This window comes from Peromyscus leucopus, chromosome 6 (genome assembly GCF_004664715.2).
Source record: "Peromyscus leucopus breed LL Stock chromosome 6, UCI_PerLeu_2.1, whole genome shotgun sequence".
NCBI classification, from domain to species: Eukaryota; Metazoa; Chordata; class Mammalia; order Rodentia; family Cricetidae; genus Peromyscus; species Peromyscus leucopus.
In genome coordinates, this window is record NC_051068.1 from 88,473,356 (window position 1) to 88,497,162 (window position 23,807).

A 23,807-nucleotide genomic window follows, 5' to 3' on the forward strand; every position below is an offset into this window, starting at 1 on the left:
AATTGAAAGTTAATAGAGTACTATGCAGTCTATTTCGGGGACGGGGGGGGTTGTTACCCCTTTTTGTTTATTTAGCATATCTTTTAGAGTTCTGTTTGATCTTTCTATAACTGCTTGGCCTGTAGGATTATGCGGTATACCTGTAATATGCTTTATATTGCAATAAGAAAAAAAATGTTTCATTTTATAAGACACATATGCTGAAACATTGTCAGTTTTAATTTTTGCAGGTATAACCATGATGGCCATATCTTCTAGCAAATGTGTGATTACAGAATCAGATTTTTCAGAACCCAAAGCAGTTTCCCATTGAAATCCTGAATAAGTATCAATGGTGTGATGGACATATTTCATTTTTCCAAATTCTGCAAATTGAAACACGTCCATCTGCCAGATTTTATTCCTCTGAGTTCCTTTTTGGCTACATCCTGCTGGTAATCGAGTCTGAATGTAAAAAGAACAATTAGGGCATTTTCTTATAATTTCCTTGGCTTGTTTCCAGGTTATGGAAAAATCCTTTTTTAAACCTTTACTATTGACATGACATTATTTATGAAATTCTGAGGACTCCAGCACATTTTCTGTCAGTAGTTTATCGATCTCATCATTACCTTGTGCTAGAGGGCCTGGCAGACCCATATGGGATTGGGTGTTAGTTATATATAAAGGATGCTTCCTGTTCCTGATTACATCTTGTAACTGAATAAATAACAAAGTTAATTCTGACACATCAGGTATAAATTTTGCAGTTTCAATATGTAAGAGTACCCTTTCAGTATACTATGAGCCAGTTACTATGTTGACAGTTTCCCAAAAATCCATTAATACCAACAGAATAGCATACAATTCTGATTTTTGAACCAAATTATAAGGACTTTGAACCACTTTACTTAAATTTTCTGACTTGAACCTTTTGGAGTATAAATTTTTGTAGACCCATTTTATAACCTAAATAATTAACAGAATCTCCTTTTTGTATCTTTTCAGGAGCAATTTGTAATCCCCAACAAGACAAAATTTTCTTTACTTCTTCAAACATTCTTTCTAAAGCATCTGCATTCGAAACAGCTAGTAAAATATCATCCATGTAATGATAAATTACAGGTTTAGGATATTGTTTATGTATTACTGCCAATGGCTGTTGTACAAAATATTGGCAGAGAGTTGGGCTATTTAACATTCCATGCAGGAGAACCCTCAATTGATATATCTTTATCAGCTAAGAATTATTATAAGTAGGCACCATGAATGCAAATCTTTCTCTGTCCTTTTCTTGTAAGGGTATTGAAAAGGAAGTCTTTTAAAATGATAACTATAAAAGGCCATCCTTTAGGTAATAAAGTAGGCAAAGGAATTCCAGATTGTAGAGAGCCCATTGGCTGAATTACTTTGTTAATTGCTCTTGGTCTGTTACCATTATCCATTTTCCAGATTCCTTTTAAATAACAAATACAGGAGAATTCCAAAGGCTTGTTGATTCTTCAATATGTTGAGCATTTAACTGTAGTGGGTAGCCATTCCAGCATAGATCTGGAAGTTCCAACCCCCATTGAGACTCTGGCCCCTCTCTCCAGCCCCACTACATTTAACTGCTCTTGTACCAGCTCTTCTAAAGCCTTCAGTTTCTCTGTTGTTAAAGGCCATTGCTGATCGCATACAGTCTTGTTTGATAACCATTTTAAATGTAGAGCTGTTGGTGTCTTTGCAAGACCAGCCGTTGTTATGCCTTGTTCTTGTACCCTCTGAATGGCCAGTGACTGCTCTTTATAATAATAATAATACCTCCTAATATTTCTCTCAGAATCATGTGTTAGTTTATGGTTTGTTTCTGAGGTTGGAGGAATGTTAATCTGAGTATTCCATTGCAGTAATAGATCATGACCCCATAAATTCATGACTATATTAGCCATACATAGCTTTAATTTTCCTCTCTGTTCTTCTGGCCCTATATATTCGATTCATCTTTCTCTGTGTCACTTGAGACAATGTTCTAATCCCTAATAGCTGAACATTTACCTCCTGAAGAGGCCAATTTGGATGCCAAAATTCTGGTGCAATTATTGTCACATCTGCACCTGTGTCTACTAAACCGTCCAAGAAAAAGTCATTCATTCTTATTTTTAATTTTGGTCTTTGTTCATTCATAGAAGTTTGCCAAGAAAATTGCTTTATTGTTTCTCCTGAATTTTATATTCTCTCTGTCTCAGCTTTTCTACCACCCCAAGCAGCCTGGTTTATTCCAATAGATATTTTGTTATTTAATTGCTCCAAGAAGGGGTTTCTTCTATGATGGCAGGAAAGGTATGAACTGAATTTGCTGTGGGGGCCTGCATGATGCCCCTCTGGGAGTGTCCTGAGGGCAGAGGCAAAAGATTACCTTGTGTGGTGATATTGTGTTCCCAAATATATTGTGCACCCAAATAAACTATCTGGGGTCAGAGAACAGAACAGCCACTAGATGGACACAGAGGTCAGAAAATGGTGGCACTCACACCTTCAATCCTATCACTTGGGAAGCAGAGAATCATGTGGATCTCTGTGAGTTCAAGGCCACACTAGGAACAGAGCCAGATATGGTAGCACACACTTTTAATCTCAGCACTTGAGATCTCATGTCTTTGCTTGGGAAAGACACATACCTTTAATCCTAGAAAATGATGGCAGGATGCCGAAAGCTATATAAGGCATGAAGATCAGGAACTTTGACTTTTTACACCTTTAGGCTTTTAGCAGCAGTTCAGCTGGGATCCATTCCAGATGAGGATTCAGAGGCTTCCAGTTTGAGGAAAGAGGATCACCTGAGAAGTTGTTGAGGTGAGGTTAGCTGTGGCTTGTTCTGCTTCTCTGATCTTCCAGTATTCACTCCAATAACTGGCACCAGGTTTGTTTTTATTAATAAGACCTTTTAAAATTGAGCTACAACCTTGTCTGTCCCTTGTTGATCTACATTTGTTGGTCCAAGATTTACCCTTACCACACTTTCAGAATAATCCAGAAGGGAGGAGTATTCTGCTGCCATTATTCCTTGAATAAACATTCTTTCTAGGAATGCCCTGTTTACACCCCCTTTTCAAATGACCTTGTTCACCACAACCAAAACATCTGACATTATTTTCCCTCAAAGCTTTTGAAAGCACCTCTCCTATCCACATATCATTATGGTCATGAGATTTAATATTAATTGTGTCCCTGATCTATCCTTCCAAATGTGCTGATCTTGCCTTTAATGGCCTGATTATTCTCTTGCATGCTGCATTCATGTTATCCAAAGCCAAAGATTCAATTATTATCTGTCTAGCTTCTGAATTTGGTATCATTCTATTTACTGCTAAAGATAGCCTTTGTAAAAAAATCCATGAAGAATTCTGTGGAGCCCTGTACTACTTTTGTGAATGCTTTAATTTTCTTTACTGCTTCCTCAATTCTATCCCATGCATTCATGGCTGCCATGCAGCATAGAATTAAGATTTGGTTATCAAATATACATTGTCTTTGTAGATCAGTGTATTCGCCTTCTCCAAGAAGCTGATCCAGGAAATTTCCACACTTCTAGTCCTACATTGTTGTTCTATTGTTTTAGACTCCTGTTTGAACCACATTCTCCATTGTAATTGTGCCCTGACATCTAGGATAACTAATTAATTCTTTCTAGTCCTGGGGGATAATTCTATTTCAAGTTTGCCACGAGTTTAACATCTGCTTTACAAATTGAGAATACATAACATATGAGACTATAGCATCTTTAAATCTCCTTAAATCTAATATTTCCACTGGAGTCCAGTTAGCTTGTACATACATACCTTTGAGCAGGTAGTTCCTATAAGGTTACTGAATAGATTAAGTTTGGTTGTTTGATAACAGGCTGTCTCTCTGTAACCATATAATTCAATCCTGATATAATTTCACCTTAAATTCTTTTGTCTTGGTCTGAATTTCTGTATAATTCATTTTAGCATGTTTTTCTAAAGTCAATCCTGAGTTAGTTTCACCTTTAAATTCTCCTGTCTAGGTCTGAATTTCTCTATGATTCATTTTAACAAGTTTTTCTAAAGCTTTTATCTTGGCACTTAAGTTGACCAATGTTTTGAATACTTAAATAAAAGTGATTAAACAAATAATATTCATAATTGATGTTACATACATCCCATCAACATTAATTATCCTCTCATTTAATTGTTCCATTTTCAGACTGCCTAATTTGTTATCAAACAGAGACCAAATTCCTTCCCTTGAAAAAATGTTTCCCATTCTTTAATGTGGGAAAAATTCTCTTTTAACTAATTTCACCCTTTGAAATATCTTAATTGACTTACCAAATCTGTCAACTATGTACAACAGTAGAAGTCTGAGTGAATTTCACAGCAGCTACCTAGTGTGGCAGTCTGAGATGGAAATCCAGAGTGGGGTGGGAGTGGAGAAGCAGCCCACTACCCACCAGGAGAGAAAATGCCAAAGAGATTCTGGCCATGTGCTCTGGTCTGAGTAGTGTAACCGGGCCTGGGGCCTGGGGCTCTGTAAGCCCACAAGCAGTCTCTTACAACATTAAAGGTGCATTACATTATTTATAATTGAAGGACTTGTCACTGTAGGACTACAGTAAAGCTTAGCAAGATATGGCTGAGGAGGCTCATGGGCCAATGGATAAGTATCATGACAAGGATATGATAGGAAATGAATGGCATCAAGGTGATTAAAAACCAAGTGTTAAGGGAAGGGTATGAAAAATTAATGGTAACTTTAATTGGAATGCTCTAAGGGTCATAAAGAAGGTGACCATAAAAGATGATATCCACAATTGAAGAACAAGAAATCATAGATATTATCTACAATTTTGTAATGTTCATCACCTTTTAGAAAATTCATTCCATTCAAATTCCATCATAAAAACAAAGAAATGAACAATGGAAAAAGTAAAAACACTTATTGAAAGTTACTATGGCTTATTCCATTTAAATATTGTAGCCTGCAGGTTGCAGGGGCAAATTTAGAAGATATGTGAGATAATGGGAAGTCATGGACTCTGGACTGATGGCTGGGGAACTTTCAGGGTACCAACTAGGCCTTCTGAATGTGGGTGACAGTTATGTGGCTTAGGCAGTTTGTGGGGATCCTGGCAGTGGTATCACAATTTATCCCTGGTGCATAAACTAGCTTTTTGGAGTACATTCCCTGTGGTGGGATACCTTGCTTAGCCTTGATGCAGTGGGGAGGGACTTGGTCCTACCTCAACTTCATTATGTCAGACTTTGTTGACTCCCCATAGAGGGCTAACTCTCTCTTTTGAGTGGATGGAGAGTGGGGTAGGGGAAGGAGGAGGAAAGGGAGGGAAAACTGTGGTTGGCATATAAAATGAAAAAAATAAAATAAAGTGTAGTGATATATTTTGTACCCTAATAAACTTACCTGGGGATCAGAGGACAGAGTCAGCCACTGGATTAGACATAGAGGCCAAACAGTGGTGGCACACACCTTTAATCCCAGTACTAGAAAGCACACACTCCTTTAATTCTTGGAAGTGACATGGCTGGTCAAGAAAAAGTATATAAGGTATGAAGAAGCAGGAACTAAGACAACTCAGCTGAGACCCTTTTGGGTGAGGACTCAGAGGCTTTCAGTCAGAGGACTCATGGAGTTGGTGAGGTGAGGTTGGCTGTGGTTTGCTCTGCTTCTCTGATGTTTCAGCTTTCACCCCAATATCTGGCTCTGGGTTTTTTATTAAAAGACCATCAAGATTCAAACAACAATAAAGAATAAAATAAAAATAAAGAAGGAATCCACAGAACTTTCCATATGGCTGACTAATGTAAGGCAAGCACTTGATGTTGAGAGCAAACGGGCTTGTTGTGGTTGAAATGAGAATCTTAAATGACATCCGTACAGGTTTGATCTTTATTTATTGAGTAATGGATCATCTTTAGTGGATTTCAGAGAAGTGTTATGAATATGTAAAGTACATAGGGAAAATAACTCATTGAGAAAAAGATATACTAGACAGTTATGAGGTATGGAGAAAAAAACAGTTACAATGTTTCAGAAGTGAGTGTCAAGTGGGGAAATGCCTCTTCCATGGAACGTGTGGCAGAGTCTAAATGTTGGTTGCCATATCAGGGGCAACATGACACTGGCACCTAGTAAGCAGGACAATGGACATTGCAAATGTGTTGTCAGGTATTTAACACACTCTCACATAGTAAAAGAAGAATTATCAAAATGAAAGCATCACTAGTGTGGAGCTGTAGGTAAAACCTGCTTTGTGAAGTTGGTGTCTCTAGTATTTTTACTTACCTAGTTCATATTCTCAGTTATATTTAAAATACTCTTATGATGGCTCATTTTCTATCTCACCAAAGACTACACAAATTAGTCAAAATAATGGTTTATATTTTATTTCAATAGCTCATACACACACACACACACACACACACACATGCACACGCACATGTGTAGTAGGAATCTTAGAGAGTCTTATTAATAAAATCAAACCCGGGGCCAGTTATTGGGGTGAAATGCTAGATGGTCAGAGAGACAGAACAAGCCACAGCTAATCTCACTTGGCAAACTTCTCAACTGGTCTTGTTTCTTCAGACTGGAAGCCTCTGTGTCCTCATATCCGAATGGCTCTCAGCTGAACTGTGCTGCTAGAAGCCTGAAAGCTTAACCAGCCAAATGCTTCTAGTTTCTGGTTCTCACGCCTTATAAACTTTTCTGCTTTCTACCACCACTCCCTGGGATTAAAGGCTCACTTATTGGGATTAAAGGTGTGTGTCACCATGCCTGGCTGTTTCCAATGTGGCCTTGAACCCACAGAGATCCAGAGGGATTTCTACCTCTGGAATGCTAGGATTAATGGTGTGAGTGCCACCATTTTCTAGCCTTTGTATGTAGTGGCTGTTCTGTCTCTGACCCCAGACAAGTTTATTAGGGTGCACAATATTTTGGGGAATACAATACCATCACACACATGTACACACAGATGCACACGTGCGCACACACACGTGTACACACACACACACACACACACACACACACACACACACACACTTACAAAATAAATAAATCTGAAAAGAAATGAAAAGCACAAGAGGCAGATTGCATTTGTAACCCCTAGAGCTAGAAAGACTGAGAGAGGATGATGTTGCAGGCTTACTGCACAGTAAGTCCTGATGAATCTGTAGACTGAGTTCAGAGAGAGACCTGCCCTAAAATATAAAATGGACAGTAATAGAGGAAGATGCTCAATGTTGACATCTTTCTCTGCACTATATATGTGTAATATCATACACACACACATACACACACACACACACACACACACATACACAAAGATACATACACCACACACATATGAACAGATAGAAATCAAAATATCAAATGTAAATTTTACTAGTATTTAAAGTATGTTTTCTATTGTAATATATATTTTATATAAAAATACAATTGTTTTGAAAGTTGATATTTTAAGATAACTATTTATATTCAACTTTAAAATATTTTATTTAGTTACAAGAAGAATACCGTACAAATTTTTCAAAAGAAAGACAGTAAACTATAAATCTTAAGTGTGCAGAATGACCAATGAAAAATGAAAAATGTGCCTTCTACAGTATGAAGCTACAGTGAAATATAAAATTTTTCCAGTGAGATTGCATGGTATTACCATTATATTTATAATGTTAATATATTACTATATAACTGTATTATTGATTAATTATATACAAAAATATATTAATATATAATGTTAGCTATATATATATATATATATATATATGATTATTCTCTCGCTATACCTATATAGTACTAAAGACACAAATGATCGAATTCTAGAAGGAAGACTGTTTTGTTATTGTTTACTTTTGAGATTGTATTTTAATTACATTTCTCCCCTTCCCTTTTCTATTTCTAAAATTTCCCATAGATTCCTACACATTCTCCTTCAAATTGATGACCTCTTTTTCACTAATTGCATGTGTTGATATATTTTTATATACACGTGTTCCTAAATATAACCCATTAAGTCCATATAATGTTACATATATATGTTTTCAGGGATGACTCTGGCACTGGACCACCAATTAGTGTGTAGGTCTGTCTGTAGCAGGAATCTTAGAGATTCCTTAATAAAATCAAACCTGAGGCCAGTTATTGGGGTGAATGCTGGAATATCAGAGAAGCAAAAGAAGCCACAGCTACCTCACCTCGCCAGTTCCTCAGATGATTAACACTAACAATAATAGGTCCAGCCTATATTGTTTGCTCACAGGGTCCGTGGAAGAGTCTACCAACCAGCTGAGGATTCTAATCTGAGGGATATTCAGTGAATCTAAACACACTGAGTTCTTTATTCCATTCACTTTATTCTTCCATGGTGATTCTATCTGCATAGTTTCTTTTCTGCTCTCTTACTTAGCTCCTCTCAGTCCCTCCTGCTCTCAGTCCCTTCTGCTGTTCTCTCATCATTCTACCTAGTTTTTTCCATCTCTGTCCTCATCTTTGTCTTCTCCATCAATCCTCTTCTCCTCTCCATCAATCCTCTTCTCCCAGTGCTCTCAAAGAACCAGTATATATACCCACACAGTAATTCTTTGGTAAAGCAATGTGAGGCTTGAAGTTTTTAGGGTCTCAGAGAGAGATGATAAGGATCCACTCATAAAGCAATTAATTGTCAGCTTCCAATTACAACCCAAAAGGGGAGTGACTAAAGGGGAGTTCTCTGGTAGGGTCAACTAAAGGCTAAAATCATTAGGGAATTTATGTGCTCAAACTATAATCTAGAAATGGCTAGATAGAATGTTAGGGGTCAATAAGTCACAAGAAAGTAAACTGTCTTTGGGGCAACTTTTCCACTCATCCCAGCTGCAGCTGCTTTCTGATAGGGAGGGGGACATATGTTAGGTGGCTAAGCAACCTGTGGCTAAGCAAACTAGTATGTAGTATTTGGTTAGTAAAAGCACTTTCCCTCAGAGTAATTGCTGAGGAGAAAATCTAGGAATAGCACCTGGCTGAGGACAAATAAAAACTTAATTTGCACAAGAAAGAAACTTGGCGCCTGTTGTCTGCCTGGCCTAGAGGCAATCTCCTTGGGTCAGTGGGAAGTAACTGCCTTAACTCAGTATCTAGCAAATGGCTAAAACTTCATCCTAGGAATGTGAGCAGTAAATCTCTTAAATTAGGGTCCTGTGTAAATAACTCGGGGTGAAGGTAAGGAATTGAGGATTTAATTGTTAGTGGTTCTTTTCTCTATCTGTGAGTGAGATGAGCTAATGTTTATCTATGTGAAGTTTTGTCCTTGGAAAAAGGTATCTTTACTGAAATACTTTTGTCTGGAGAATAGCCCTAGCCAGATATATGTTAATGAAAAATAAATGCAGCTGAGGACAGTTGTCCAATTACTCCAAATGTATAGGGAAAGTTGTGCCCAAGATTGAGATGCAGTCGTGAGAATACATATACATGTAACATGGAGATGCATGGTAAATGGGGAGACTCATAGCTGTTATTGTACAAGTAGTTTACAACAGACAGCTAGTTCATTCAAAAGGCAGTAATTCCATAACACCTTGTGTGATGGTTTCCTCTAACAGAACCCTTAGTTCTGATAGGTTGACCTTTTGAACACTAGTTGTCACTGCTGTATACTCTCATGGACTTTCACTACCAGCGGCTCTCAATAGATGATCCTGTTTCCTTAGACTGGAAGCTTCTCAGTCCCCATCCAGAATGAATCTCAGCTGAACTGTTGCTTAAAAGCCTAAAAGCTTAAGCAGCCAAATGCTTCTAGTTTCTGGTCCTCACACCTTATATAACTTTCTGCTTTCTACCACCACTCCCTGGGATTAAAGGCTCACTTTCTGGGATTAAAGGCATGAGTCACTAAGCTTGGCTGTATTGTTAAACACATGGATTTCTGCCTCTGGAATGCTAGGTTTAAAGGCATGTGCTACCACTGCCTGTCCTCTATGTTTAATATTGTGGCTGTTCTCTCCTCTGACCCCAGATAAGTTTCTTAGCGTGCACAATATTTTGGGGAACACAGTACCACCACATAGGTCCCTGGGGACCACCTCACTTGCTACCAGCTTTACTCAGGTGCCTGTAGTTCTTTTGTTGGGCTGAGGCCTTGTGGACTTCTGAAGGAAGAATCTTCCCAATAGTAATCATTCTTAACCACTGAGTAATCTTTCCAGTTCCAGAAACCTACAATTTTAGAAGTTTCCAAATGCATATAGAAAAGCATTTAAGTGAAGTTACCCTACACTTGGGAATAAGGCTTCTCCCTGTTAGAATAACTGATGAACTACATTATCTGTTTATGGAAGAGTCTTCTTCAAACCTTCTTATCTGTTTGTTTCTTGACTAAATGTTGACAATTTACTTATTATACAACTACTTTGGAGAGCAATGTATGTGAAAGATTTTAGGAACCTTATCAGTGTTTGTTGCCCTTTGACAGACCAGCCACAGAAATGTTTCCTAAAGCGTTTGTCAAAGTACATTTCTAAATTTGATCATTACAACAAGAATATAAATGATCTCACCGAATAAATTTCATTCATTCATTAGCATAATATAGTCCATTTACATGGTCAACACAATTGATCACATTAGAAATATAAAGATGAGCCCCAGGTCTTTCTGTGTAAGCACATTACATTATAGGAGATTAAAATGTTTTGTCTATTTTAAGATGTGAGGATTTTAAACTTGATTTCATATTAAAGGTTATAGTTTAGGTGACAAAATAAAAATATTGAAAAGAAGGCACATGTTCCATTGGACCATGTTGGATATACTGATGGATAAAGAATAACCTTCAAGGATGTCAGCTTTTAGTCGCTGAACCCAGAAAGTTATATTATATTAAAAATGGTTCCTTCAGATGTCAATTAATCAATAATTACAAAATGTTGATAACTGAATTATTATCCCAAGTAGAATTACAACTGTTCTTGTAAAGTCAGAATGTCTGGAAGAACAGGACCTAATCCAAAGTCAAATTGGAAAGAATTTAATGTGCCATTATAATTAGATAAGTCTAATTTGACACAGAATACAATTGGCCATTTGTTTTATAGTTTCTCTTATACTATCTTTTAGCTAGTACACCATTATGTACTTAAGGTTTTATTATTCAATTATTCCAATATTTAACTCTTAATGAGTTTTAGAGATACGGTGGAGTTGGTTAACATTAAAAACATGTGGTGAGAGATCCAGTTTTGTTTGGTGTGATTTTAATTTCTATCTCTTATGTTTATTCTCTTTATTTGTCACTGTTGTCTCTCTCTTTGATACTCTTTATAGTTCTCTGTTTTTGTGCAACTAACTAGAAAGTACAAAATTATAAGATACTTTAATTCAGCAGGCAAATTTTCTGTGATTTATTTATTTGTTCCATCAAGGAAGGGTTGCCATGTCTGGTACACATTTTCTTTGCATACTCTATTCAAGGATGAACAGGACATTCTTCATGCTTTTGGATGTAGCAACTGAATGTCTGAGTATTTTAAGGACTGTTAAACTTATTCAAGTAGTGGACTTTCAGTATTTATTTTTTCAATTCTTCGTCATCCTTATTCACCACCTTCATGGTTACTGTACCTGAGAAATCATTCTCATTCTATATGATTGGTATCTTCATCCTTTAAATTTCTGTTATGATTTAAGACTAATAACATATATAACTTTATAATTTGTTTTTTCACATTGCATACTAACTCTACATTAAGACTCAACAAATCACATGCTTGAGAGAAAAGTATGTGGATTTCCTTTATTTCAAATTTGGTCAAATTCCTTGACCAAAGAATATTCTTAGTTGTGTGAAACTCTCATTCACATGCTTTGTCAAATGCACGACTTTACCACTTCCCCAGAATTTGTTCAGGGAAATTCTGAATGCATTTTGATCTAAAATATATATACTGACACAAAGTTCCTCTGTGTAGCCCTGGCTGTCCTGAAACTCACTCTGCAGACCAAAGATTTGTCTGCTTCTGATTTCTAAGTGCTGGGGTTAAAGGTGCATGTTATCATACCTGGCTACTTATATTTACTTAATAGATGGATATAATAATAATTATAATAAGCTAGAATGTAATAAAATATAAATGAATTAACTTTGCTAATTCAACAAATACCAAATATGATCATGAATAATCTTTACAAATGTATTTTATTTTTAATGTTTATAGTTACTTTTGTATAATGGATGTGTATTTTTTATTGTAACAATGACCCTTACTTTTCTGAAAGTTGCATTTATAAAGGGGGATATTGGTTGAAACAAAATTTATTTTCTAACATTGATTGTAATTTGATTTATTTTTTAATGAAGCAAAATTTTCCCACATTTTATATTTTACTATAGCAAATTAATGCTTTCTTGATAATTATTATTTTCCCACTCCTTTACATCTCTACTAATTCTGAATTCTTATATGTTTCATTTAAAAGATTCTCTCCATTCAACTGTACAAACAGCTTATCAGTGTCCAGGTCCCAGTCACTAGTTTTTATGCAAATGATCCTTGCTATCTTTTCTTATGCAATGTCATGTCTATTGATGATGCATCACAGACTAATTTTATTTGATTGTGCGAATTTTTCATTTCCACATGTTATATTTGTTTTATATGATTGTTTTGTTAAAATTTAAATATTGCTTGACAGATGTTTCTTCCATGTTGCAGGCTTTTTCATTTTCTCCCATTGCTGATTTCCTCATTCATTTCCCTCTTTTGTTCCGAGTATTCTCCATGGTTGTATTCCTTTGCTCATGTGTATCCTCTATCAGATTATTCTGAATTTTAACAGTGAAACTTTGAAGTCTTCATCCATGATAATACATTTCAATATCTTAATTTTATAATTGAAGACATACCGTCTTTTAGAGGAAAAATGTTGCCTCAAATTTTTCTTTAATTTCTATTTCTCTGGCTTGGTTTGTGTGTGTTGTTTTGGATGTATCTTCCAGTTTTATTTTATTGTCATATTACTTAGCAACCTGTTTTGGAGACTCAATCCCAATTGTCTTTCTATTAGGAGATAGAAAATTGAAAGAAAACCTGATGTAACTGAAACATCATTCTGTCCAAGATCTAGTACTACAAATAAAATCTATTAAACTCTAAAGATGTATTGCCAGTGACCATGAGACAGAAACTGGAAAAGTTAATACAGAATGTTCTATGAAGTTAAGTTATGGTTGCAAAAAATGTGAAAATAGTAAACTGATGAAATTAAGTAATGAGACATGGTCAGGAGGGACAGTGAGGAGCAGTGAGGTTAAAAAAATAATTAGGAGAAAAACAGTGTATATGAGTTTTATGAAGAAGAAAACAGAGCAACCAATCAAAAGATATAATGAAGAATAAATAAAGAGAATTCTAATCACAAGGATTTTGAAAAGAAATGGATATATGTATAAAAAATAAAAGTAAAAATGATTTTAAACAACTATAGCAAAAATAAGACTAAAATGTAGTTAAATATTGAAAAGGGTAAAGTAGGACGCATAAAAGAAAATAAAGTAAAAAAAATCATGTAATTATTTTAAAAATGCTAAAATTAAGTGAGTTATGATAAGTAAAAAATATAAGAACATTTTTTTAAATACTATGAGGTAAAAATAAAAATACAAGTGTAATAAAATGAAAAATAAACAAATAAAATGAGTGATGGTGACAGAACATAGAGATAAAAGAAAGAAATGAAATGTTGGAGCAACTTCCTTCTAGGACCTCAAACATTGGTGATAGTTGATTATAAACTAAAGTGGCCTGCAGTAATGTTTGTAAACTGTTTCCTTCCTATGGGCTAGCCTAGTATTGAGCTTGTCTTTTTTTTTTTTTTTTTTTTTTTTTAATCTTTTTTCTTTTTTTGGTTTTTTGAGACAGGGTTTCTCTGTGTAGCTTTGTGCCTGTCCTGGATCTCGCTCTATATAGCAGGCTGGCCTCTAACTCACAGAGATCTGCCTGTCTCTGCCTCCCACATGCTGGGATTAAAGGCGTGTGCCACACTATTGGCCTTAGCTATTTTCACTTTAGTGGATTTCCTTCCTTGCATACCAAGGACCTCTATTGGCTGCACTTGGCTTTGGCAACCTGTTTCCTAGGCAGCTTCTCTCATTTCTTGGACTTCTTGCTCATCCTTCCTTCAGAGACTAACATTTATCTAAGGGGCATCTGTAATTCCCCTGGGAGTGTGAGGAAGAATCATAATTCTAAGATGTGCACTTTCAAGAATTCTTGTTGGAGAAATGCTACCATAGGTATCAAGCAGAACTACAGTGTTTCAGAGTTTTGAGGTAATACAGCCAAGTGGATTGCAGATAGCTGGTTCCAGAGTTTTATCCAACCATGAGATCAAATGTCAAGTTTATAGTTAGTTGACAATATTAAAATCTTTCACGCCGGGCGGTGGTGGCGCACGCCTTTAATCCCAGCACTCGGGAGGCAGAGCCAGGCAGATCTCTGGGAGTTCGAGGCCAGCCTGGTCTACCAAGTGAGCTCCAGGAAAGGTGCAAAGCTACATAGAAAAACCCTGTCTCAAAAAACCAAAAAAAAAAAAAAAAAAAATCTTTCACAACCTAGCTTAGAGGTTTCTCTTTTCTCTTTCTGAGACAAGCCTCCTGCCATTGCACATTTGAGCTCCTAGAAGCCTGGTATTTCTGCCCTCTACAGCTGCCTCCCAGGGCTGTATTTCACTTTAGGGTTGTAGGAGATTGATCAGATATCACAAAAGGATCTCTCTCTCTCTCTCTCTCTCTCTCTCTCTCTCTCTCTCTCTCTCTCTCTCTCTCTCTCTCTCCCCCCACCTCTCTTCCTCTCTATTTCCCCCCTCTCTCTGTCTGTCTTTCCATCTACCCCCATCTTTACTTTCTGTGACCCCAGGCTGTTATGTTACAAGGATACATTTTCTGACTTCCATTCTAGAGTTAAGACATCCCTAAATTATATAAGCTGGTTAATTTGGTAATCTCTTCCACAATTCAATGTCTCTAAGCATTTTCCATTTTCTGTTCTTTAACACCTGTTCCCTGCTATGGAATAATTTTCTTGTACATTTTAAAAATTTGCCACTTGAATTGGTTTAATAAAATGCTAATTGGTCAATAACCAGGCAGGAAGTATAGGCGGGGCCATCAAACTAAAGATAATTGGAAGGAGATGGGCAGAAGCAGAATTCACCAGTTAGAGGCAGAGGGAGCAGGAGATGAACACGCCATGTTAATAAAGGTACCACCACATGGAAAAGCATAAATAGAAATATGGGTTAACTTAAAATGTAAGAGCTAATTAGTAATACACCTGAGCTATTGGCCGAGCATTTATAATTCATATTCAGCCTCTGAGTCAAATATTTGGGACTGGGCAGTTAGGACGTGGAAACATTCAGTTTCAGTTCCTACTTTTAGGAGTTCCATACGAGGAACAAGCTACACAACTGTTACATATATGCAGTATGCTTGGGTCTGTCCCACGCAGGCTCCCTGGTTGTCAGTTCAGTCTCTGTGAGCCCCTATAAGCCCGGGTTAGTTGATTCTTTGAGTTTTCTATGGCTCTGACAATCCTTTCCCCGACTCTTCTGCAGGATTTCCCCAAACTCTGCCTAATGTTTGGCTGTGGTTCTGTATCTGTTTCCATCGGTTGCTGGATGAAGCCTCTGTGATGAAAATTGAGCTAGGCAGATTCTGGAAGACGACCAAGAGTATCAACAATAGCCTACACTGTTTTGGATTTCTCTTGGACCCACCAGACCTGCAACTCTCAGAGAGTTTTCATGTGCCAGGTACTGGGACTTTTGTTAGATAGTCCATGGTTCTATGCATTATCACCCAAGATGCATAACTCTACTTAAACTAACCAAGCAGAGATGAACAACTTAAACAGACCCATAACAAATAACAAGTTTAAAACAGTAATGAAAAACCTTCCAATTCCAAGATTCCAGCCCCAGATGGATTTCTTACAGACATGTTTTTAGACTAGCTTTTAATCCTCACTGACAGTATCATTTATTGGTGCATTTTAGCATCAACACTGAAAGAGTTATTGCTACATTATGACTGAGAGATATTATGCTCATTACAGCTTTTTATGGTTCACACCTGCATTTTAAATTTTTTCTTTCCTTCTACTCTTTTAATTGAACATTTCACATGATACATTTTTTTATCTAAAAATGTTACTCATCTTTCTAATACATTGCCTTACACTTAGAAACATATCTTAACAACTACTCCCACTTAGTTTTAAATAATCCTTTTGTACTTTATGGCATCTAGTAACAAAGATTCTAATTTCTTCCTACTATCACCTATATTATAGGAGTTACATTTTTTCTCTTAAAAATGGTATTAGTGGGTGTAGGTTTGTATATGCATGCACACGCACATATGTGTACACTTGCACATGGACATGTGTGTGTTTGCTGGTGAGGACACAAGTGCAGTAGTCAAAGGGCAACTTTCTGTAACAATGTTTCCCTGCTTTTATGTGCGTTCTGGGATTTGAACTCGTGTGGTCCACTGGTGCAGTCTTTACTTCATAAGCCACCTCCGGACCCAATGCTTTCAATATGTAGAAATGCATTCCATGTGTATAAATACAAACAAGTTGTCGTCATTTCAAACATTACTGTATTTTAGGTCAATGAAAACTAAGAGAGGAAAAAAAAAACCTTTTTTAAATTATCCATTCCCCTCGTTCTTCCTTTATACAGGGTAACTCCCTGAACTATGTTGGTTCATGTTTATCTCCCTGAGTTAATCCTTTTCATGTGTTTGACAGGCACAATTGATTTCAGCACATTTCTCAATGTTATTCTGGAAGGAATTTCTCACTTTCTATTGCTTTCATGGGATTCTTTCACAACAATGTTAATTCTAGATTTTTTTTAAATTTAATGTTTGATTTTATAATCCAAAGTTCCACCCTTCACTCTCATCTTCAATCGGTGGATTCTGAGAAATTAAAAATAACTCTTATCTTAGGTCCTTCTGAAAGATGATTTTTCACCTTTTACCTCTTTTGGGTTTTTTTTTCTTTAACTTTGGTCTTTTGAAAGTGACATGTCCATCTGTTGTTTTGATTTTCTTTTTACCTTGCTTGGTCATCTTGGTCAACCAAGCTTCTTGGTTCTGTGTGGTAGTCCCACATTAATTTGATAACATCCATAGCAATTACTGATTTGTCTGTTCCCTCTGAAAACATTTGTATTTATTCTTTTCCATAATTTTTCCTTTATACATATTTACCTCATTAGAAGTTGTTCCACAGTCCTGAGTAGTATTCTCTTTGGATATTGTGTTTTATTTTCCTTTGAAAATTTTTTATGCCATAGGAGATGGTATAATAATAATATATCATTGCTAATTCTTACTTATTTTTCATCAAATTATACATATAGCTGAATCACATTATGTTCATAAGTATCTTGTATTTTCATATTTGTTCTATATCTATAATGGGTGACCATATAGGCAGTCGATCTCGTTCTCACACTCCCTCGCCCTCCCCTACAACTCTTTGTCACCCCCTACCCAGTATGCTCCATTTCCGATAGATTTTGTTTCCCAGTGCCTCCTGCATGGGAAGGCCTATCAGGAAGGTAGACCTAGCTAGTCTGTTGAAGGTGCGAGTTTTATATAATCAAGACATTGCTATTGACTGCTTCTCTTCTGCCAACTTTGAATTTGTCTTGATGACTCTTCAGTGTTAGAGGTTGTTCTTAAGTGAACTGAGCAAACTTTATGCTATCGTTCATCCTCCTCTTGTGAGGTCTCTCAGATGCCTTCTGTGTCACCGCCTGTTCTCCCACGCAATCTGTGTATCCAGTGTTCTTCCATTGGCTTTTAGTTGTTGATGTTTTCTACAAAGCTCATCTGCTAGTTTCCCTTTTTAACTATTAAATTGCTTTAATTTCTCTGAATAAAAATTAGTCCCATCCATGGTCAGGCAGTCATGGCACACACCTTTAATCCTAGCCCTTGGGAGGTAGAGGCAGGTGAATCTCTGTGAGTTTGAGGCAGCCTGGTCTACAGAGTGAGTTTCAGGACAGATTCCAAAGCTACATAGATAAACCTGGTCTTGAAAAAAAAATCAAACCCATCTTAAAACTATGCTGCTCTTCTTTTTTTTTTTAAAAAGTTACTTTTCCTTGATCACCATAAATTTTTCATTACTTAAAATTACAGCTTAGATGGGGCTTGGTTTTGATGAATTACAGCAGTTTATTCGGTGCAAATTGTGACATCTAGCATTGTTCTAATACTAACTAAATGCAAATTTAAATCCTTTTAATTTCTTTTCTGGGTCGAGTAGAGCTTCTAGGTCTATTTATTTCCTCCTTCATGCAGTCTTTCTGGTATAGGAATTACAGGCCTGCATATATCACCACTGTAAGTTCAAAATTCTTAATGGACAGGGTATTATTGTGTCTTTTATTGAATTTGACCTGTCCTTGGGATATAATTTTCAGCTGTGGCTGATGCAGGCTGTAATTACAAAGACATATATTCAACTGAAAAAGCAGCATCTAAGAAATCAGCAGACTTTAGTTCAGGACAAATTAAAAAGTACAGCAGGTCCTTGAATGGAACAAGAAATCCCATTTTCTTACTTTTAGCTATAATGAACACTCCATCAAAAGGATTTTGAGTCATGAAAATGTTCCATTACAAAATAGCAAGAAAGAAACAGAGCATTCCAGACACACGCATTAGTTTTTCTAATCGGAAAAATAGGGATGCAAGTTTGTGTGTATAAAAAGGTAGACAAATCAAGATCACAAGAGTGCTTCCTTTAAATGAAGGTAAAACCTTGAGTTTTACCCCTATCAACAAGAAAAACTGATATGGACCCTATTTTATTTTTTTATAGAAAGCATTAAAAAGGTGAGGTATATTTTAATCTTTTATCAAATAAAATGATACTAGGTTCTAGGTACAAGAAGAGTCATAGTCATGGAGATCAGAGGAATGTCAGTGATCCAGATTTCAGTAATTTTTTTAACTCTGTCCTCTTCAAACTTCTCTAATAACTTTCCAATGAAATGTGTACCTTTCCATTTTGCCTATTCACCATAGATCCCCAAACTTATTGGTATAAATGAAGTGATCTTCACATCAGAGAAACAACAAAAAGTCTATACAAGAAGCAAAGATGGGGCCATCATCCATCACCCATATTTAAGTGAAAAATCTGTTAAGAGACCTATTTGACTAGAAGTCTAAAGTATGTGTCTTCTCTCTTTTACAAGGAGCACTGCACATCCATAGAAGAGTTTTTAAATATCACTGGTATTAGTATTCCAGTGAGTTTGTTATCAACCAGTGACACAGAGACTGCCACTTACTCAGAAACAATCTAAAAGGAGAAAAGTGGGCCACAACACAGTCTTCAGTGTCAAAAGGAAGGATCTTTTCTTGAGAATCTCTTTCCTGGAAGATCTTCTAGTTCTCCTGTATTCTGACTTTCACCCTGAAGCAACCAACAGTAGAGTCAATAAAGCAGGGAATAAAATGGAAAGAGGAACTTCAGTCTCTCACAGCACTGACGTACATTGCAGGGTCAGACCCATCTTGAGAATGGCAGTGATTCTCCGAAAGGAATGAGAGGAAAGGGATCGGTATAGAATGTGAAAACCTAAAATTGAAGACCAAGTCAGACACTCTTGAAAAGGTTCCTGTTAATCCTGGAATGCATCTGTAGCGCATTTCCCCACTTCTGTCTATGTTCATAAATCATCTGCAAGCAATGCAATTTGTTTCTTTCCTTCCCAGTTCTTATATGCTTGAACTTCTTTTATGTTTTAGCTAGCCAGTCACACACTACTACTTGGTGTGGAATGTGGTTCTGTATGCTGTGAATATGTGTTGCTCTGATTGGTTGATAAATAAAATGCTGATTGGCCAGTAGCCAGACAGGAAGCATAGGCGGGATAAGCAGACCAAGAGAATTCTGGGAAGAGGAAGGCTGAGTCAGGAGATGCCAGCCCGCCTTCCAGGGAGCAGCATGTAGATGGCACACAGGTAAAGCCACAGAACATGTGGCGATATATATAGATTAACGGAAATTGGCCGAATTTAAGTGTAAGAACTAGTCAGTAGTAAGCCTGAGCTATTGGCCCTAGCAGTTTTAATTAATATCAGCCTCTGTGTGTTGGGTTTGAGCAGCTGCAGACCAGGCAGGAAACAGGAAAACTTCCAGCTACAACTACTGACAACTGCAGTGTCAGCTGCATTGTTACATTTCCCAAACTCAGGAAAAGTTCAACAGTAATTTCTCCAGAGTCTAATATTTTTACAAATGTGCTTTCAAAATTTTCTTTTCAAATTAAGGAAATTTTAGTGTCATAAAAAAATCTTGATCAAAGCATGTGTGCTGAATTTTAACAGATGTATTTTTATATCACTTGATAAACATATGGATATTACACATACATATGCAATCTTCTAATATGTATTATACTGAATATACAATGTATAAATTCTCCAGTCTTAAATATAAATATTCATGTCTTTCCAGCCATTATCTACAATGTGAAGTAAAAATCTGTATATAAATTTACAAATATCAATACATTACATAAAATCAAGTAATATCTTGTGTCTCATTGTTGGCCAGTAAGTTTTGCTTGTTTTAGTGATTTGATGGGGTTTGGAAGGAAGTGTATGTGTGTGGGGGGGTGAGTGTGTTATGCATGTATGTATGTCCTCATTTTCTTGCAATATATTTTGATAATGCTTTTGCTACCTACCCTACCCTCCCCCACAGCCTACCCACCTTCTTACCCTCCTAACTCCATGTTCCCTCTTTTTCTCTTTGTCTCAAACCACCCACTCAAAAACAAAATAAAAATCCAAACAAAACAAAACCACAAAACCAATGAGACAAAAAAAAAAAAAAAAAAAAAAAAAAAATCCCAAGCAAACCAAACCAAACCCCAAAGTCACCCTTCCAGCTCCCCCTACAAAAAATAAAGCATGGAGTTTGCTGTGGCATATAAAACGTGGGCCAATATAACCCTATACCCTTTGTAAGTAATGTGTTATATGTTAGCATGGTTACTGGTTTTCAGGTGAGCAAAGAAATACTTTAGAATAATGAAACTTTACCTCAGGAGCATTAAGCTGATGGAGCTTACATTTCCTACACAGATGTCTTGGAATTCCTGCAATTATCTTAGACTGTAAATGGAATTATGTGCTCATTATACCTCTATATTCACATATTGAAGTACAAACTTCCACTGCATGAGGGAATGTGGAGATCTTTAAAGAGGTGTGTGAGGTAAATGGGGCTCTACCTAACAGCAGTGGTGGGCAACGCAGTTACATTATCCTTATACACTAGCTTGAAGCTCATTTCTAACTCTGCAAATATTTTTTTTTTTTTTTTTTTTTTTGGCTTTTTGAGACAGGGTTTCTCTGTGTAGCTTTGTGCCTTTCCTGGAACTCACTTGGTAGCCCAGGCTGGCCTTGAACTCACAGAGATCCGCCTGCCTCTGCCTCCCGAGTGCTGGGATTAAAGGCGTGCGCCACCACTGCCCGGCTGCAAATATTTTTTAAACTTTACATGTCCTTTTTTTCTGTTCCATTTTGTTTTGTTTTTAAGGATAAACTTTCTTTTTAAGGACATTTTAGTGAAGTGATTATGGGTCTAGAATTGTTTGACAAAGAAGTTTGATTATATTTTTATGTTTACAGTGTTTCTGTTGTTTTTATAAGTCTTTTCTATTTTATATTTAGAGGAAAATGTTGAAATTTATGTTTTTCATGTATAAAATTTATGTTTCATAACAAAGATTTTAGCTACAAGAGATTACCTTTGTGTAACATTGCCACCATTCAAATTATATCCATATATAATAGTATTTTCTTTTCAACTAATTGGCCAATAAATAATTTAACAATGTTAATTAAGTTATGTATAAATTATTTCTATTTTCATGATTTTTGATTTAGTAGAAGTTTGCTTGATGCTTACTATCAAAATTATTAAATTCTTAGAAATGGGATTTGATTTGTGATAATACTATTTTTTGTAACAAAAAAGTCCTTAGCAATACAGTGTAGTTTGTAGTTTATGGTTTCCGGTTTATGGATTATATTGTTGAAATTTACACCAATTTTGTTAAGATATAAATATGTACCTGTTATTCTATCAGTTTTGGGGCAAATACATATTACTTTGTGAATTTCCATATTTCACCTTGTAGTTAGATGTTTTGTTTCAACGGTTAAATGTTATATATTCCTGGTTATTCAATCATGGTATTTACTCACTCAAAAGTGGTACTAGATATAAAGCAAAGGACAATCAGACTGCAACCCATAAATCTAGGGAGGCTACCTACCAAGGGGGACCCTAGGATGACTGTGGCTTATAATAAATTTTGGTTTTACCCAATCACTGGGCAAGCTTTAGTGAAACATTTCACTATTAGGATAAGAATTTATACTGTATCAAACTGATGAAAGAAAATGTTGGCCATTCTTTTAGGAGGGGAGGCTAAAATCTTTTTAGACTATGGATTAGCCTATAGAAAAATGTCTGCCATAAATCAAATAGTGAAGGGAAAGATGAGTATGAATCTCACTTACACAACTTAAACATAATAAAGCATAGCTCTCTGAACAGATGAAGATAGGTCTCTTCTGTATCCTAGAATCTGATCAATATTTATATGTCCAATTCAGCTATCATTTGGCTTAAAAGGGCTTATTGGGAAATGTTATCATTTATACTATTTTCTACAGAGAAAATATTTTACTGTTTAAAATAACCTGGACTTTTGAATTATAATCTGTTTTTATGTTCAGGCTGAGTATTATTTCTCCTGCAGTTGTACATAAAATGTTTTTACATTCAAAAAAAGGACAAATACTATAGAATTGTATTTCATGAAATATATAGAATATACAAATTCATAGAGACAGAAATATTAGACGTTATCTCAAGACAGAGAAGAAAGGAATATAGAGCAATGATTTCCCAAGTATAGAATCTCTGTTTTGTGTAATGGAAAAGCCTCACAAATGGACAGTATTATCAGGACATAATATTATGAATGTAATAAATCAATAAAATTAATGTAATTAATGATTATCATAAATATAATTATTGAATGTAAAAAATAAAAAAATATTTCAGCATTATGAAACTACAAATTCCCTGGTGATTCTTTTAAATGTCTAACTTCTTAACATTTTTGTTATCACTTCTAGGTATATCTTTATGAATTTATATATGAAAACCTTTATGTTTGTGTTTTATATTTCCTTATTTTCAAAACTGTACATTGAGGCTAGAGAGATGGCTCAGTAGCTAAAAATTCATACTACTCTTTCAGAGGACCCTAGCCAATACCTATACTGAGTAATTTATAACCATTCTAGATCTAGATGGGATCAAATGTCTCTAGCTACTACAGCACTTACACACATGTGCACATAATCCCTGTACTCCACATATGTACTGAATAAAAAATATTTAAAATACACTTTGTTTTGTACTTACTTAAAAACCTTTTATTTTGATGAAAAATGTCAAATCCAAATGCACTCTATATCATCCCTAATATGTTCAAAGTTGTGGTTCATTGTCTTGGTTCCTCTTGTGATAGTTATTGTTTCATTCTTTTTTCTCTCATTCTTTCTAAACATAAATTTCTTGGAAGTTGTTATCCTATTTTACTTATATAATAAGTCTTTGTGACTGTATGAGAACTGTGCATATGTATGTATGGTATCCATATGTGCAGGCGTGCATGTGGAGGCCAGGGGTTGACACTGGGTATCTTCC